This window comes from Leiobunum rupestre, chromosome 3, assembly GCF_980474605.1.
Source record: "Leiobunum rupestre chromosome 3, qqLeiRupe1.1.hap1, whole genome shotgun sequence".
Lineage (NCBI taxonomy): Eukaryota > Metazoa > Arthropoda > Arachnida > Opiliones > Sclerosomatidae > Leiobunum > Leiobunum rupestre.
Window position 1 is genome coordinate 59046331 of NC_143386.1, and position 16856 is coordinate 59063186.

Here is a 16856-nt window from a genome sequence, read left to right on the forward strand (position 1 = left end):
CGAAAAATGGCCATGGAAAACCTTTACGAAAAATGGTCAGGGAAAACCTTTACGAAATATTGTCAGGGAAAACCTTTACGAAATATTGTCAGGGAAAACCTTTACGAAATATTGTCAGGGAAAACCTTTACGAAATATTGTCAGGGAAAACCTTTACGAAATATTGTCAGGGAAAACCTTTACGAAATATTGTCAGGGAAAACCTTAACGAAATATTGTCAGGGAAAACCTTAACGAAATATTGTCAGGGAAAACCTTAACGAAATATTGTCAGGTAAACCTCTACGAAATATGGCCAGGGAAAACCTTACAAAAAATGGTTAGAGTAAACAAGAATCTGAAAATATTGTGGGGCAATCCTGATAGGGAGATGGATACTTATATCGTACGAGATATTGTATACCTCTGGTGTTAGTCATCTTGCTAAGACGCCTATTTAGAAGCCTTTACTGGCAGCTCGTAATGTCCAATCCACCAGAAGACACTGGCGTTCTGGAAAGACTGCTTGTTTATTCGTGGCCTTGTCGATTTTTTGTGTAAAATTTCTCGCTCGACCACTTTCTCTTCGGCCGCCTTAGATGAGGTCATTTCTTTTACGCCGATTGTTCTTGATCGAATGAAGATCCGCAACAGCAGAGCAGGCTCCATCTTCACCTCTCTCTCTCTCTCTCTCTCTTTTTGGCTGACGTCACGATTCCTCTTTTAACGCTTGTCTCATCCCGGTTGATTTACAGCCAAAAAGACGTAACTAAAAACAAACAGGAATTTTGAAATTCTGGAATGTCTCATTTCATCCTACGCTACTGCGGTATTTATCTAAGGCAGTAGATATTAAGTTTAGGGTATTTAGGTTTTGTAGAAATGGGATAAATGAAAATTACGTACTAACAAAAGTATATAGTATATGTCTTAGAGTAGCAGCATCGAGATATGTATACTTATGTAGTTCGCTTGAAATATGTCCGTTGATTGGGGCGTACATTAATTACGTTGATTTCTATAGTTTAATGATTCTTATGTGATATTTTGTAATTTGTACACCAAATATTTTAGTGATTCTTAAGTTGTATTTTGGAATTTGTACACCAGATATTTTAAAGATTCTTAAGTTGTATTTTGGAATTTTTTCACCAAATATTTTAGTGGTTCTTAAGTTGTATTTTGGAATTTGAACACCAGATATTTTAGTGGTTCTTAAGTTGTATTTTGGAATTTTGTCACCAGATATTTTAGTGGTTCCTAAGTTGTATTTTGGAATTTTTCACCAGATATTTTAGTGGTTCTTACATAATATTTTGGAATTTTTCACCAGATATTTTAGTGGTTCTTACATAATATTTTGGAATTTATATACCAAATTTTTGAACGATTTTTAGGATTATATTTTGGAATTTGTACACTAGATGTTTCAGTGATTTTCAGAATTTGTACACCAAAATCTTCAGTGATTTTTATGACTTTTAGGAATAAGTTCGCCTGCTTTTTTCATGATTTTCTCCCTGATTCATTGATTTACAAGCTAGTATTATTCTTAATTTAAACACCTTTTACATCCCGTTATTTAATTATCGTTTTGGAAAGAGCTTTTCGTTTGAATCATTAACTAAAAAAAATTAATATAAAATTCTGTCATTATTAACAAAGATTAAGATGCATTTCAAACATATTTCACCATTTTCACTCGTAACAAAGTTCTAAACAGTAAAATGTCTTTAATTTCCGTTACAAGAACCTTTGCGAAGCTGATCGAGATGGCGGCTTTGTATCAAAGGCAAGGCGTGAGGGGGGAAAGGGGGAAGACACTCAACTTTCCACAATGGAGACATCTTGTCCAAATTATAAATAACGTAATAAAGCCCCAAAAAACGAATTAAAACTAGCAATTAACATACCAGGAAGAACCATGTAATATAAGAATTTATCCCGCAATACCAAGAATGGATTTACTTTTAGTTAGAGAGAATGACTGACAAGGAGAGTACCCGAGGTGTTTATTGCCGATTTTGTTGAAAGTCGGGCGTAATGTAGTCCTATATGAGATATGAAACTTCCCAAAGGGATTCGATTTGGCATGCCAACCGAAAATGTTTTTGACCACTTAAAACAAAAATAAGATTTTGTTCCTTATTTTACCCAAAGATTGTTACAATTTTACCCCCAAAATATTCCAATTTACCCAAACTTGATTAAATTTACCGGAATGTGGTACAAATTACCCATTTCGTGATTTAAAAAACATTTTCGGTTGCCATGGCAAAACTAAAGCCCATTGCAACTTTTCCCTTTGGCAATTTTCATACTACCATAAGGTCTAACTAACCCCCGAGTTTCAACAAAATCGGTGATAACCACCACGGGTAGTCTCCTTTAAGTATATGAATTTTTTAATCAAAAATAATGGCCCGAGGCCCCACAGGAATGTTTTCCGATCGCCGCGCCGATTCCCGGGGATAAATTCAACCATGATGTCTACGGATATTCATTCTCCGTACAGTATAGAGTCCGACACCGATGAAAAATAACCAACGGTGACCAGTGACGGCGATCCCGGTGGGGGCTCTGGGGCTCGAGCCCCCACCGGGAAAAACCACCGAGGGCGGAGCCCCCACAGAAATAAAATTGAGGAAAAATAGCAACCAGGGAAATATTTATTATCTCACGGCCTTTATTTGGGTCCAAATTCAGTCTTTTTACAGAAGCTATTTTGAGATTGCAGATGCGAGTAGCGTTAAGATGATTTAACCGTAAAAATGATTTCGATAGATTCGTCCAAACAGAAAAGCGCCGTGTTGTGTACCCTATTTTACCTAAAATATCTTCGTAAAGTATGTGGCCAAGAAAGGCTTAATTATCTAGCCATGTACACAGATATTTTTCGAAAGATATCGGCTTGTTATCAATGTATCCATTGACGGATGAGATATAAGAAAAAACGCTTTTAGAAAAATATATATAGTAATAAAAATTTAGAGCTGTACATTTTCTTGCTTAAGTTTTGAGTATATGAATTTTTGGATGAAATAATAATGGCCCGTGCCCCCACAGAAATATTTTCCAGTCCCCGCCGCTGACGGTGGCGTAATCAATTTTTAGAGCACTTGGCGGCGGCGCGCTGACAATTTGGTTTCGGCGGCGGCTTTAGCGTAATTTAATCAGCGGCGGCGGCGTTGGCCGACGTAAGCATTAAAAATGAGTTAAAGATTAAGAAAAAAAATTAAAAATAATTAACAAAAGGAGTAGTAACGTGTATTATTGTGAACATGGCTTAGAAATAAAGTTTGATACTTAAATTTTTAAAACTAGGAACTCGTTGGGAAAACGGAACAGCTCCTTAGAAAGAATACTACTCGTCATTGGCCAACTTCGATTAAAAATAGAAGCGGCGCGCCGGCGTATCAACGGTGGCGTTGGGCTCTACTACAGTATATACTAGACACCAACGCCGCGAAATTTTGATCGGCAATCCGGTGATTTTCCATCGGCGGCGTGATCGGTGTGCGCCGACTTACTTATATGTGCACTACGAAAGTAATAATGGAAATTTGATTAAGAAAGAACTACATTTTTGTGAACGGAAAATCTGGGAGCCACGTTAAAAAATATTATAAACCGTCGGCGGCGCGCCGAGACAACATCGTTCAGCGGTGACGGCGCAAAAAAAAACGGTCGTCGTCGGCGGCGTCGGGCCCTACTACAGTACATAGTTTACATATAAATACACTCTAAACAGTACCAATAAACCCTGGTTTTCACTAAGGCAAAAGTGCCACGACGGTAAACGTCGACGCGAAAAATTCCCGTTAGGCCTAATGCAATATTTTTGCGTCGACTCTCACCGTTGTGGCGTTTTTCCCCTAGTGAAAACAAGCCTTAATATTCTTTTTCACGGTGAGTATGAAATTATCCAATGCTTTTCTTAAAATGTATCTCAAACTACTCCCACGACATTCCTCGGTGTACGGAAGTTGAAACCGGGCTATTGTCGCATTACCACCGTGTGAAAATTAAAGTCCAATTTCATCCGACTGCCAACGACTTAGTGCTAAAACTCATTCCAGGGGGTCTACGAACTTTTCAATTAACAGCTACGAGAGCAGCTCCTTGCCTCCGTCCCTTTTGTCTAAATTGATAATTGCTAATTGCGATGGCAAAGGCCCTTACGCGGCGCCCCTTTGATGCTCAACGACGAAATGCTTTTAAGATTTAATTAGCTTCGCTATTGCACTCAACACCTCCTTCTCTACTTTCTCACATTTTTCCACAAAATTTCCATTTTATAAGGTCATACTTTTAATTCGAAATGAGCTTAAATTGAAGCACCTTTACGTACTCATTTTAATTAAATTACAAAGAAATACCGCTTTTACTAAACTTCTTGTTAATTCATAGATCTACTGAAATTAATTTAAGGCTTAGGCTAACAAGGAGACGACCCGAGGTGTAACCCACCGATTTTGTTCAAACTCGGGGGTTTGGTAGACCTTCGTGTAACTTGAACAAGTTGGCAAGCCAAAATATAACTCTCCTCGGAAGAATTGTCCCTAGTGGTATTAATTTCTCGAGATAACCCTTAAAGATATATCTCCGCAATTTAGAGTTATTTGTTAAAAATATTAACCCATTTCTATCCCGCCCGGTATAAAATTTTAATTATAATTAAAATAATTGAGACGAAACGACCAATTTTAATTTATTCAGAATATCATAAGTTAAGTAGTTACAACAGTAAGTTAGACGTACTATAACAATGCACAATTGAATTAAACCCTTTTACAGAACAAGTTTATCAGTTAAATATAATACGAAGCAAATTTTAATGAAAGAAATATCTACAGAGGCTTTTTGGAATTACTCGCTTACGAAATACTTGCCGCATCTTTAACGCTCATTTTATTTCAACACTCGCCCTTGATGAAGATACCGTAGATATCTGGTAGTGGACGACTCGTTCACTTCCTGTTGACGTTGTGACGCATACCACATGAAAAAGACCAATGCCGTCCAATTTCCAATATCATATAATGACTCGCACACCCAAGAAATCATTGACTGCGTTAGAAATCGTAGATATCCAAATATCCACACCAAATGTATTTACAAGAAGCAAAAACCTTACCATCAACAAAGCACAGAGAGCCACTTGACTAACCGCCAGCTCTTAAAGAAATTAACGTTAAATTATCTCCTTTGAATTAACAGAACTATATATAGGTCGTTAACCCTCTAATCTCGGCTGACTGCGCTAAAACAAGATTTAACCTTTAAAAAATACCAGATTAGGCCTTCATAAATTCATTAATAAAAAAAGACTTTATTACCTATTATGCTTACGATGCCTGTCTTAATTTCAGTGAATCTAAGCAGCTATCGGTGGTTCTGTGGTAGAGCGCTCGACTGCCAAGCCGAATGGTCTGGGTTCGAAACCTGAGTGGCGCATTTGTTTTTAATCAATAGAGAAACGCTAAATTAGAATTTCTTCGATGCAATAATTTCAATTTCAATTCTATTTCAATTAAACCAAAATTTCCTACTCTATTAAATATGCTTCCGATAAAGCTGAAGGTCTAATTTTCAATAAGGCGTAACAAGTGTCGGTGGTTCTGTGGTAGAACGTCCGCCTGTCAATCAGGAGGTCTCGGGTTCAAATCCCGCCCGATGCGATCGCAAATTGATACTAAGACGAATACCGTGTACAACCCTGCCATTGGACGTTGAGAGGTAGCATTACACTCAGCACTCGGTCCGTCCCAAAGTCATTAAGAAGAAGTTGGAGAGAAAACGCCCATATAAACACAACAGACTCAACATGCACATCCATCAGAACACAAACACAACAAATTCAACACTCACAACCTACGCATAAACATTACAAAAACGTAATACACCGAACCGTCACGACGGTGAGCGAAAAAACACCATCCAAACCAAACCGCAAATGCATCCGTTAACGCTCACCGTCACACGGTGGTTTTGCCAACCCTTTGAGAAACTGCGTACGCAGTGATTACACTTTGCACCGAAAATGCGAACGCGTTCGCAGTCCTGACAGACAGACAGACCCACCCACAGACAGACACGGTCGTTGTATAACCCCTCCTAGGGGACTTTGTCCCCTCGGAGAGGTAAAAACCCTAAAGGGAAATGTCTCCATAGGCGACCGTTTTGTCATGGCAACCAAAAATGTTTTTGACAACACAAAATGGAAATTTTCCTATTGAATATAACACGGGAATCTGGCCAATTTTAAGGGTACCCCCCTGTAAAACTTTAATAATTGATTTTATAAAATGTCTTTACGCTTGCCCAACTTGTTGAAATGTTGCCCTGGAATAGTTCAGCCATTGCTTAAGAATGAGTTCATAAGCTCTTTAGTGGGAGAGAAAACGGATCCACAGCTGAAGCGGGGAGGCAACATTTCAACAAGATGGCCAAGGTTATTTAATAAAAAGAACTATTTTCAGTTTCTCCAAATTGAAATTTTTAGAGAACCTACTTTCGTATATTTTCACGTGATTTAAGTCAATACTTTTTTTTAACTTAATTATAGACTTATGGTAAAGTACTGTAGACGTTTGAGCGACAATTTTTAATTAAAATCCTTGCCTAATTAAGGCGAAATCTTTACCAGAATACGAAAGGCTAATAGTAACCAAAAATTATTTAATCGAATACCGAGACGAATAGTAGTTTTCGAACCAAATACCGAATAGTTAGGCTGAATGCCAATACTACCTTAACGAATATTCGTCGAATAATAGGCCCGAATATTCGTTGAATAATAAGCCAAATATTAGTCGAATATTGACCCGAATATTCGTTGAATAATATGCCAAATATTAGTCGAATATTTATCCGAATATTCGTTGAATAATATGCCAAATGTTAGTCGAATATTGACCCGAATATTCGTTGAATAATATGCCAAATAGTAGTCGAATATTGACCCAAATATTAGTCGATCAACAGGTCTAATAGTCGAAATATTTTAAATTTTAACCTCTAAATAGTAGAACTGAATTATTAAAAACGTCATAGGTGACCTATGACGTTTTTATGACGTAAATAAAAAACAAAACTATCTTTACACGCAAAAAAGTATCTACTGAGAGCCAACTGACCGAGACCGCTATTCGTCTCGATATTCGATCGAATAATTCGGTTATTCGCCCAGCCTTATATTTTTTTCTTCGACCTACTTCTTCACCAAAGACAAATAAGTAGAAGGGGTAGAAAGTCCATAATGCAGAAATTTTGTGGTCTTTGTCGATAAATTATTTTCCTTTTGGCTAACGAAATTGAAATTCAGATTATCTGAAATACTCCGGAAAAAAACTAGGTTGAGGTTTAGCGATCAAATTCGGAAAATTGTACCTCTGAAAATAAAAAGAGTGTGTTCAATAATAAACGTTTACGTTACTTTTCAATAATTCATCATTATTTTGACAAAGTAAGCTTTCTTTTGCTATGATGAAATGCTAATACAAATGGATAGTTTTAGTATTGCTTTTGGCCCTTGTCCGTCGTGTACCCTGGTTTACCGATATCGTCTGAAATGTTTTCAAATTCTTTTGGACCCGAACTTCTTTATGTTAGCAGAATGCACTCGCGACTTTGGCGTTCAAACTTCTAGAAAGCTACGCTTAACCTCTCTAATATAGAGATTAGGCCTGCAGTTAGAAACGTGTAGTGAGGACGAATACTAGCGTGATAAAATAGTGTTCAATTTTCCTCATATTTTATTTAATGCGCTAAACCGGCCAAAAATGTGGCAAAGACTTAAAATCTATAGCTGTAGGACTGGCAATTCTCATTATTCTTTGGTTTTAAGAATTGGGCTTATGTTCCGTCCTTATTCGGGCTAGACATATAACATTTATTTAGTTATATTTTATATCGACCAGCCAACCAGTGTTGCATGTTTGCCGGATTAAAGATAATAATGAATCTCCCTGGTTCATGAAAAATCGGGCCAGTAAGTAATTAATCACATAAGTATATATTTTATTTAATGGGCTTGTTCGTAGCGTCGTATACGTATATAATTTTATAATAAAACCATCCTTGCTGCTCTCATCAAACAATACGCCACTTCAATATTTTCTATGGCGCCATCTACGGCAATGTTTCGAAAGCAGATATTATTTAAGGTTTGTACAAAGGAAAATTTCGTAACTAAAGCATTTCACTTTTGTATTGCCAGTGCATTACGCTAGCGTAGAAGGTATTGTTGAATTGAAGTATTACCCCATTTTCTCTACCGTGTTTCAACGTATTTTCTCAACCGTAAATAACCATAAACAAACTTTAAATTAAGTTAAAGATTAATTTTCTGTAACTTTTTGCAAAGCGCCTACCTTAAAAAATTGCGCGTGCCTTTAAAAAGTACGTTATTTGCATAAACATTTTAGTCATTCTTTCTTTTTGGGCCTTTCAAAAGGTAGAAGTTTATTGTAAGCCCACATCTATATTTTGCTCGCGCTTGAGGTCTTAAATGATACACGTAAATGAACTTCAATTCCCAAGAGTCTTTTTTTGTTAGCTGTTTTTTTACGAAGTGACATGTGCCCTTTAAGAAAAGGACCTTGGTCTTTTTCGAGACGGGATTAAATTTCCAGCCTCATCTCGAGAGAAAGAGAATTGTAGGTAGTTTCTTTTATTTGATCTCCGATAAAACGAGACATCCAGAACTATGTAGGACAATAGGATCGAAAGGGTCAAAGCTTTCCGTATCGGGAAAGATCGGTTGCCATTGGCAACGGAAAATCCGACTTAACCCATATTTATTCTAATGAAAATACGTTGTTACCCGCGACCATGATGACATCATTTGAAAGCTAAATCACGCAGAATGACGTAATGTAGCTTTGGCTATGGCCGTCATTTTGTTCTCATGTCACGTGAGATTGAAATAACATAATAAGTCGAAAAAAAAATTATTATTTTTTAATTATTGAGGTTTTAAAACAGTTGGGGAAAAACCGGCTTTTTTAATAATTAAAAAATCCAGTATGGTTAAAACCACTAATAAAAAAATGCTCAAATTCCTTACATCTAGCCCTCATTACTTCGAAAATGCTCAAATTGACCGATTTCAAAATAAAGTTTTTGCGCGTGACATTGTGAGGTATGGCTGGCTTATTTACCCGCTTTTATACCCTAACATGGCGGCGTATTTTTACGCGCAAAATGAATTTTAAGATCGCCTAATTGCTTATATCTAGCCGTCATTACTTACGACAAAAAAGTGAAGGTTAAGTTTTAGCTTCGTTTTGGAATAAAAAATAGTATTTAAAATTTTCAATATTTCTAATTCATTTCCCAATAATTTTTTAATAAAAAAAGTGGTTTTTACCACTAAGGTGCTAGAGGTCGGGGAAGGTTAACTTTTATTCAATAGATAAAGCTCTCAAAATTATTCGTAAAACGTTTTGATCAAGTAATTTATATTTCTGTATTATCCGATTAAGTTTTTGATAAATTTGTATAATTAAACGGAAAAACGACGTTTTATTCGATAAAAAGCTCAAACTTTACGAATAATACATGTTTGTTAATCATTTTCCGAAATATTAACCGGTAAATTTCTTTGTTTACATTTTTTCCCCGAAAAAAATCAATTTAATCATGGATAATGATTAACCGTCCCCGACCTCTATAAGGTGCTGCTGGCGCTGGCAATACCCCTTAAGATGGCGGCGAAAATTCAAACCCAAATACTTGGCGTCATATTGCGTTTCAACTTTTTAGGCCAAAAACTATTTTTTCAAGACAAAATAAGGTACGTGTAAGCATATTGAACGTCTTGTTGATCTTTTGATATGCAAATAAGGCGATATTTGGAAAAGCTTGGCCGTTCCCCTTTAAGCGAAGCCGATATTGGCCGATACCGGTATTAGAAAAATATTTTCAGAAAAACACTTAGAAATAAGAAAATTCTCGATTAACTAACTAATGATAATATTTAATTTGATTGGCCGCGCCACGTACACCAGACTTCAGAAGCTAAATCATACCTTTGTTTAGACCGGGGGTTACGAGTGTAAACAAATAAAAAACAGCGATATTCGATTTGTGATAGGAAATATGTATCACGTAAAATGAAAACAAAACATATTCGGATATGCTCTTGCAAACTTATTTTCATGAAAAAATTAGAATAAAATGGTATGACAGTGTACTGAACCGTTTTTTTCCAATGAGTTTATCATATACACTACGGTTATCATAGATCACTTTGTGCACAGTAGAAGGAAAGTGAGGGCGAGGCTCCGATCCCAGGTTCAGGTTTAGGTTCGGGATCGAGATCCGGGATTTAAAGGATGAAATGGGGGTAAAATCGTCAAAAAGTCAATGTATTTAGGGTATTTCTCGCGACGATTTGTTTTCCCGTATATCAACATATTGTGTCCAGGCCAACTTGTTCATTTATCTACGCTTATCTCGAAAGATACTTGAACGTATATCTTATCAAGTTTTATCGTACGGAATAAGTTGAAATGATGTAAAAATTGATAACCTAGGCGACGCGTGCGCAGATTACCCCGGGGGACGCGGTTAATTTGAATTGAAGTGTTTTGACGTCATGGAATATTCGTTGTTAAAGTAGAATGGAAATATTTTTAAACTTCATTTTAATATCATTGTAGTATGCTTGACACTTGAACCAATCTCACGAGTATTTCTTAAAACGAATATCTCGATCGCGTTTTATCGTACGAAATAAGTAGAAATTATGTAAGTTGTATGATTAATAACCTAGGCAGGAAGATAGCGCGCGCGTGCGTGGATTACCTGGGAGGCGCGGATTGCCCGGGCGCGCGGTTAATTTGAATTTAAAACGTGGATTCCCTCTCCGAAATAATTCATGTACCCAAAATTGGACCGCAAGTTTTTTTTCTTTTAGGGGAATCTCTATGGGAGTTTAACATTACAATAAAGCTAATAGGTCCAGTTTGGGGTACTTTTGGTCCGAAATGGGATACATAGGGCCGAAAATGGTGACTTTGGTCGTTTTAAGGGTACTTTTTTTCTATTTTGGTCCATTTTTGGGTACATCAGAAAAGCAGTTGGAAAAACGAAGAGCCTTATTTTTTTTTTTCCCACCCATCTCCAAACTCCAAAAATTTATTGCTTTAATTTATTTATCGCTTCCGTAGGTATAAAATAAGATAAAAACCACTTACCTATATTTTAATTACGGTAAATTAAAAATACTTAATTAGTGTACTAAGTTACGTTTAAAAGAACCTTTTGTAACAATTCCAATATGTAAATATAGGTATAAGGATTGAAAAAATACTTAAAGTGGTTTTACTGATAAACTCTAAAGGAATTTAACTTTAAAGGGTATCTTAGATTATTGTTTTTAATTTTATTCAAGTTGAAAACGTATTAAGAGTCCTTCAAAGTACTATAAAAGGATTTTATTTACGAACTTAATTCATATTTTCTTCAAACTTTCAATTCGCTTTTATTACTATTTAAATACGGTAAAATATAATTCTTATACACAAATATAGTCAGAAAGATACTATAAAACACTAAAATTAAAATTAAATTAAATTTGTGTGGATAAGATTTGTAAATATCATTTTGAAACTAATAACTTTCACGCTTTATTTAAGTCAAGCCAATAAAAACAATTACCTATATTTTAAATACGGTAAAATATAAATACATTTCCGATATGTAAATAGGTAGAATAACACTATGAAAAGTTCCTTTTTCTTCTTTTAATACGACAACACACAACTCTGATACGCAAATATATAAAGAAAATATAAAAAAAAATTTACTCTACGTTCGATACGTTAAAATACATTTCCGATACACAAATATAGATAAAGAAATACTATAAAATGTAAAAAGGAAGAAAAATACTACACATTAACCATTATGAATTTAAGCTTACAACATCCTTCACGTATAGAGCATAACATATATGTTCAGAGTTAACTTGTTTCCTCGTTATCTTTATCGCATGTGTTTTAAATAGCGTATGGAATAAGTTAAGAATGTACTGAAATGGTGTATGTTTAAACCTCGTAGAATAAAGAGTAAAACATATGTTCAGAGTCGGCTTGATTACTAAAGCGAATAACACAGAGACGTTTCCGGTGTAGTCACGTAGGAAGAAAAATACTACAACACTCTCTATACTCTACATTCAACATGTTAAAATATACTTCCGAAATGCCAATATAGGTAGTAAAATACTACAAAATCTCTATACTTTACCTTCAATACGTTAAATTACATTTCAATATGTAAATATAGGAGGAAAATACTACAAAAGCCTCTTTTCTTGGCGTTCAATATGTTAAAATAGATTTCTGAAATGCAAATGTAGGTAGTAAATACTGCAAAATCTCTATACTCTACCTTCAATACGTTAAATTACATTCCAATATGTAAATATAGGTAGTAAATACTACAAAAGCCTCTTTTCTTGGCGTTCAATATGTTAAAATAGATTTCTGAAATGCAAATATAGGTAGTAAATACTACAAAAGCCTCTTTTCTTGGCGTTCAATATGTTAAAATAGATTTCTGAAATGCAAATATAGGTAGTAATTACTACAATTTAAAAAACGTTGGTAAAAAGAATATCATTTTAACTTATTTAATTGTGTTTTTTACCCAACCAAGCATTTATTTGAATAAAAGTGGTATTTATTTAAATAACCAATAGTTAAATAAAAATTGTTAAATGTTTAAATAATCGAAAGTGAACAAGCCTATTTTTTAAATAAAACAAACAGACTTTAGAGTTGATAAGATTTGTAAATATCATTTGAAACTAATAATTTTCACGCTTTATTTAAGTCAAGCAATTACATTTTTAAAAATGAAAGAAGTTAAACAATATAAAAATTTGTAAATATTGTAAATATTTTTAGGTAATAAAGAAATTAAGAAATGTTTTAATTAAAATATCTTTCATTTTCTACTACATTTTTAAAAATGAAAGAAGTTTAACAATATAATTATTCTAATATAATTTCAAAATCAGGTATTATTTAAAGTACAAATGCATAATTTAGTGAAGCAATTCTTATTTAAATACTTTTATTTAATTAATTTGTGTATCTGAAATGTATTAATTGAAAAATAAGTGGGTTTTACTATTTATCACGGTTTTTTATATATATAAATATATATTGGAATTGTTACAAAAGGTTCTTTTAAACGTAACTTAGTACATTAATTTATTTTGGAAGTTCAAAACGTATTAAGAGCCCTTCAGAGTACTATAAAAGGATTTCATTTACAAACTAAATTAATATTTTCTTCAAACTTTCAATTCGTTATAATTTGAATTTAAATGAAAACATCATGGATTATAGGTGCGTAATCTACTATTAGACCGAACTAATTAAAAAAAATACTTAAAGTAAGTGGTTTTACTGATAAACTCTAAAGGAATTTTGGAATTTTCTAGAATAGCAAAGTAAAACTAAAACGTAAACCAAGTTTAAAACGAAACTAATAACTGGGAGAAAGGTTGAAGTAAGTAATTTTTTTGATTTTTCGTTTTTTAATTTTTGAGTTCCCTATATTATTATAAACTAAATTAAATATAATTTATGAAAATTTGTGATAAAAGATCTGCTCCTTCGTGTTTTACATATATTTAAAAACTCGAGATTTTAATGAATTGTTTTCAAAGCATGAAAAATATAGCAGATCCTTTGATTTTAATTGTAGTTAGTAGTTACTTAAAAAAAAGTCGCTAGCTGACTTGGAGCTGGTGTAGTTAAATTTTAAAAATGTGTATTTTAAATTTTGTTTGTAAAAGTTTTTTTTTTTGAAAAAGTTTAGTATTATAGTTTAAATTTATTAAATAAAATAAAATATAAATTATACATTTGGTTTAGTATTTTACTATTGCAAGTAAAATTAATAGTAATTTCAATTACTTTTTTAGTTTTTTTTTGACAAATATGCAAACTATTTAGTTATTTCAAAAACAAATACGTCGAATTATTTGGTATTCGAAATACTATTGGTTAGTTTTTATATCTTTAATTTTATTTTTCAGAACAATTTCTCTTTGTCTAGCTTCTTCTAACTTTAATTTAGATGGCCTTAAAGCCAAGTATTTAACAAATTTTGTAACCAAGTAGATGGAGCTTTAAACAATTTTTCTGTCATGTAGTCAAGGAAATGTTCAAATATACGTGTATTTGGTCATTTTGATGGTCAAATAGCCCAGTATGGAACTGCGAGATGATAGTCAGATATTGAGACGCGGGTGGCGCCCGTGCCCCAGCGTCAAAATGATATTTACAAATCTTATCCACACAAATTTAATTTAATTTTAATTTTAGTGTTTTATAGTATCTTTCTGACTATATTTGTGTATAAGAATTATATTTTACCGTATTTAAATAGTAATAAAAGCGAATTGAAAGTTTGAAGAAAATATGAATTAAGTTCGTAAATAAAATCCTTTTATAGTACTTTGAAGGACTCTTAATACGTTTTCAACTTGAATAAAATTAAAAACAATAATCTAAGATACCCTTTAAAGTTAAATTCCTTTAGAGTTTATCAGTAAAACCACTTTAAGTATTTTTTCAATCCTTATACCTATATTTACATATTGGAATTGTTACAAAAGGTTCTTTTAAACGTAACTTAGTACACTAATTAAGTATTTTTAATTTACCGTAATTAAAATATAGGTAAGTGGTTTTTATCTTATTTTATACCTACGGAAGCGATAAATAAATTAAAGCAATAAATTTTTGGAGTTTGGAGATGGGTGGGAAAAAAAAAAAATAAGGCTCTTCGTTTTTCCAACTGCTTTTCTGATGTACCCAAAAATGGACCAAAATAGAAAAAAAGTACCCTTAAAACGACCAAAGTCACCATTTTCGGCCCTATGTATCCCATTTCGGACCAAAAGTACCCCAAACTGGACCTATTAGCTTTATTGTAATGTTAAACTCCCATAGAGATTCCCCTAAAAGAAAAAAACTTGCGGTCCAATTTTGGGTACATGAATTATTTCGGAGAGGGAATCCATGTTTTAAATTCAAATTAACCGCGCGCCCGGGCAATCCGCGCCTCCCAGGTAATCCACGCCTCCCAGGTAATCCACGCACGCGCGCGCTATCTTCCTGCCTAGGTTATTAATCATACAACTTACATAATTTCTACTTATTTCGTACGATAAAACGCGATCGAGATATTCGTTTTAAGAAATACTCGTGAGATTGGTTCAAGTGTCAAGCATACTACAATGATATTAAAATGAAGTTTAAAAATATTTCCATTCTACTTTAACAACGAATATTCCATGACGTCAAAACACTTCAATTCAAATTAACCGCGTCCCCCGGGGTAATCTGCGCACGCGTCGCCTAGGTTATCAATTTTTACATCATTTCAACTTATTCCGTACCATAAAACTTGATAAGATATACGTTCAAGTATCTTTCGAGATAAGCGTAGATAAATGAACAAGTTGGCCTGGACACAATATGTTGATATACGGGAAAACAAATCGTCGCGAGAAATACCCTAAATACATTGACTTTTTGACGATTTTACCCCCATTTCATCCTTTAAATCCCGGATCTCGATCCCGAACCTAAACCTGAACCTGGGATCGGAGCCTCGCCCTCACTTTCCTTCTACTGTGCACCTCTAAAAATAAAAGCTAGATTTTACATAAATTGTGATAATTTTATGATTTTTTATCCCAAAAATCTGAATTTTTATTACTTTTTAATCGTTATATTGACCGTGAATAATTTAAGACAGCGGCCATCTTAAATTCGTGGTTTAATTTACCTCGGATAAATCGAGACCATCAGGGTTGTTTAAAAGGTTAGTTGAAATCACCAACTAAACTTCACTATATTTATGAAAATATATATAAAAATAGGTTCTCTATAGAGGTCGGGGATGGTTAACTTTTATTCAATAGATAAAGCTCTCAAAATTATTCGTAAAATGTTTTGATCAAGTAATTTATATTTCTATATTATCCGATTAATTTTTTGATAAATTTGTATAATTAAACGGAAAAACGACGTTTTATTCGATGAAAAGCTCAAATTTTACGAATAATACATGTTTGTTAATCATTTTCCGAAATATTAACCGGTAAATTTCTTTGTTTAGATTTTTTCCCCGAAAAAAAATCAATTTAAACATGGATAATGATTAACCGTCCCCGACCTCTAGTTCTGTATCAATTCCAATTCAGAGCAAACTAAACTACAGGGTGACCATTCTTCCTTTATTTTATAATTTTTTCCTATATTTCAATGCTTTCCTTTATTTTCCTACAATTTAACCAATTGTTCTATATTTTCCTATAATTAGATATTATTTCGCACTTTTTTTTGTAATTTCCCGCGTGCCTATTACGCTTTTCGTAATACAGATGTACTAAATCCCTTTTATAAAATGTAAACTGCTTCTCTAAAGAACTGCACTGAACGGAATTAAGAATATCGTCGACCGCTTAAAAGAAGTTCCTTTTATATTAAAACAAATTTAATTTTATTTATTAAAATTTTCCTATAGATAATACTCCTATATTCTCCTATAAATCGACTCTTGAATTTCCTATATTCCTATAAATTTTTTGGGGTTTTTAAGTGGTATCCCTGAAACTACAATAACTAATTAAATGTAATTAAGATAATTAATTTAAATTTGTTCTTACCGTAGTGGTTTTATTAAATCAATTAATGTTTTAAAATCATTTATTTTCAATTGAGAGCAAATTACAAATATTATTTAAATATAATTAAGATATTTAAATTAAATTTTAGTTTACATTACCACTGCCCGCCAATTGATTAATAATTTTTAAAAATGAATAAAATCAATAAAAA

General features: G+C 33.3%; 1 protein-coding gene across 1 annotated transcript in view; it reads left to right on the forward strand.

Moving 5' to 3' along the window:
• The window catches only part of LOC149953218 (uncharacterized), a 97859-nt gene that overhangs the window by 56228 nt on the left and 24775 nt on the right, over window positions 1-16856 (forward strand). The window lies entirely within an intron of this gene.